Here is a 3573-nt window from a genome sequence, read left to right as displayed (position 1 = left end):
AACATATATAGTTTTTGTTATTTTCAATTTTATTTTTAAAAAAAAAAACTTATTAAGACAAAAATCAAAATATCTAACTTAGACATAAAGGAAATATTTAAGATTTAAAAATAGTGTAAAATTTATGTTCCGTCAAAAATTACGTGTCTACAACTTTCTTTTTTCTTTGATAAAATAATGGTGTGTTGATTGTGAAGATGGAGGTGTGGAGAGTGAACGAAAAGTGCAGAATGAAGAGCAACAGGTCCAATCAGCGAATTGTTGAACGGTTTGGTGACTCCAAACTACACCGTCGTTAGACTCCAGACCAACTTGCATTGGAGTCTGTAAAACTCGACGAGCACAGGAACTTATTGGCAAACCACCGACCATGTCGGCGATCCCGACAGAGACCGCTATTTGGACTCCCAAAACAATTGGAAGTACTGTAAAATTTGGCGAGGCAAGTGGCTTTTCGGTGAAACACCAAAGTGATTTGGTGATCCTGACAAATGTCGCCAAATGGGCAAAAACTGGACGGTGTTTCAGGCCAAATGTTTAAAAGTCTTGTTTGACTGTAGTGTCAATGCCTAGTGTGATGAGCTTCCTTTGAACCATGCATAATAGATCCTAGAATTTTCCCCGTTTGTTCGGTCAACTAAGTGATGCTATCTCTTGATATGATCTTAGGCAAATTCTAAGAGTGTGATGCAATTTGACATATACCTCTTTTGTGACCTACCTTGTGAGTGTGTGAATCACTTTTGAACACCCCTTGAGCCTTACCTTTCTTTGGAAGAAACTTGATGAAATCATAACCTTTCTTTATCCATTACCCATAATCCTCATGAAGTTGTGGTTAGTTGAATAGCCAACTTAGGCCAAAAACATAAGTTGGCGTGTGGTGAAAAGAAAAGGCAAATCAAGAAATGCAAGAAAGTTCCTCTTACCCATGGTTTTGAGAAAATGGAACCCCTCCATATGTAAAAAAGACAAAAGAGAAAGAAAAATAAAAAGAATGAAAAAAGAGAGTTGTGGAATAAAGTACAAATTAAATGGGTTCCAAACAATCCATTGAAAGTGAATAATAGGATGACTTATGAGCACTAAAGAGAATGATGAAGGAAAATGAAATGAAGTGTTGTGAGTACCAAATTTCATGCGGATGAAAGTCACTATGCTTAAATGACCATACCTTTGCACTCAGCCCCATTACAGGCCTTGAAAAGACCTTTTAGATCTTGAGTATGCTAAAACAAATGTTGATTGGAAAATACGGGCAAACCTATGGGTAAAATTATGGATTGTGAACTTCTTTATGAATGAGAGCGTTGCATCTTATTCCGAAGCTTTAAACTGTGAACCATTGTGTGAATATGGAATCATTCCTTGTGTGAGGGAATTTGAACATTTTGGTTGAGCTTGAACTTGCATTTGAAGCAAGTATTGTGAGCATGAGATTCTTTTATATTGGTGAGTCACAACTTGAATCTTTGAGTGCACATTTGATCTTTGCATAAGTAAATTGAGTCTTGTTGTGTGCATTCATGATTTAGTCTTGTGTAGCACTGTTCTAGACACCCTTTTGGAATGACTGAACTTGAGTTTGCTTGAGGATAAGCAAAAGTTTAAGTTGGGGGTGTTGATGAGTCCACAAATTGGATTCATTTAGGGTTATATTTTGATAGAATTAGTGTCCTCAAATGCATATTTTGTATCAATATCTGATGAAAACCCTTAAGTTTTAGGTATTTGAAGTTTGAGAGAAAGCATGGACACTACTTAGCAAAATGGAACAAAAGTAGTTGAAAGAACGAAGAAATGAAGATCTAAGAATCGCCGAACCCGTTCGGCGAGTCGCTAAAAGGTCTTATCCTCGCCTTTTGTTCCAATGTGCTGAGCCCAGAACGAAAGGATCAAATCAGCAGTGAAAGAAGCAGTTGGCGTATCGCCGAGCAGTTCTACGAACCTGTACTATGTCGCCCAATGATCCAAACACGACGATGCTGAAGACTAACGCAAGACGGTGATGAACTAGACCAAAGTGCGGATCGCTGAGTTGATCGGCAATTCCGACTAACTTCGCCGACTGATCCTTCGCAACACAGATTTTTGAACACTATAAATACTCATTGAGAATTATTATTTTGTATCAAAAAATTTTCTTTGAACAGTAATTTTTCAGACTTTGCTTATATTTTTAAGTTCTAAGTTTGGAGAGGGTTTTGAAGAACTTAAAGGTTCAATGGGTTTCAACTCCAAGATTTTGGGTTTGGGTATCTTGGATTCTTCACTCTTTGCTTGTTTTACGACTTAAATCTTCATACCTATTTGAATGCAAACTAATTTTGGTATAAATTTCTATCTCTTTTACATGTCTAGCTAAAACCCCAATTCTTGGGGTGTGATTTCGTGAATATGGGTTAGATTATCTGTTGGGTCTTGTTTGTTGATGATTTATTTGTTGTTTAGATGTGATTTCGTTTAGTAGTTGTGGTGGAACTTAATGAAATTGTAGTTGCAAATACGATTTCACCTTTGTGTTTTTGGCTTGCGAGAGAGAGAGGTCATAAAACTAAGACTACTAAATTTATAGCTGGTGGGATTGGGTCGACATGAGGTTCATCTCGAGAGAGTGAACCCTAGTCCTTCTCCCACACACTCAGCTCGAGAGAGTGAGTGGGATTAGGCGGAGTCTATTCTCTATGCAGCAAGTGAGTGTCCGAGAGGAACCCATTTGATACGGGGTAAGTTGCTCGAGAGAGAATTTACCCCCACTATAGTCTAGCCTAGTCACAAATATTCAACAGATTTATTGTCATATGCATGTACCCAATAGTTTAGTTTTTCCCGTAATCCTATCACATCCCAAGAACCCCATCTCCTTGATAGTACTCTTTGCATTTTTGCAGTTATTGTATACTTGTGACAAACCGCCATTGATAATTGACGCTTGCGGCACCCTTTCGATTGAACATGTTTGTATTCAATAATGTTTTTAACTATGACTAATTAGAACTAAATTTTATTTTTCTACTAATTCCCAAACCCACTCCCTGTGGGAACGATCCCAACCCTTGCTTGGGTTACTTTACTATTGTACGATCGTAGACACTTGCATTGGAAGTTGTGTCTTGATTACGCAAACATCACACCCCACGGGGAAGCACTAGGATGATGAAACATTTATTAAGAAGCTCTTGGATTTTGAGCTGTAAGATCACTCAATTCTGTCAGAGCCATGCGATAAGGAGGAATGGAGATGGGGTGAGTGTCAGTTTCCAAGTCAATGCAGAAATCTATATCTCTATCCAGAGGCATACCAGGCAAATCGGTAGGAAACACTTCTATAGATTCTCACACCACAGGAATAGACTCAATAAAGGTTGCCTCAACCTCAACATCCTGAATATGAGCCAATTACGCCAAGCGACCCTACCCCACCAGTTTCCTACCACGCACGAAAGATACGACCTTAGCTGACTTAGGCTTGTACCCCCTTCCCACTCTAATCTTCCCCTTCTCGAGATCTCTAGAGTTACTGACTTAGCATTACCATTAAGCACAACATAATAGAGGGACAACCAAGTCATG

The sequence above is a fragment of the Solanum verrucosum genome, unplaced genomic scaffold (assembly GCF_900185275.1).
Source record: "Solanum verrucosum unplaced genomic scaffold, falcon-dt-bn FXZP01000295.1, whole genome shotgun sequence".
NCBI classification, from domain to species: Eukaryota; Viridiplantae; Streptophyta; class Magnoliopsida; order Solanales; family Solanaceae; genus Solanum; species Solanum verrucosum.
The sequence above is the reverse complement of the archived record's forward strand: the minus strand, read 5'-3'. Positions refer to the sequence as shown.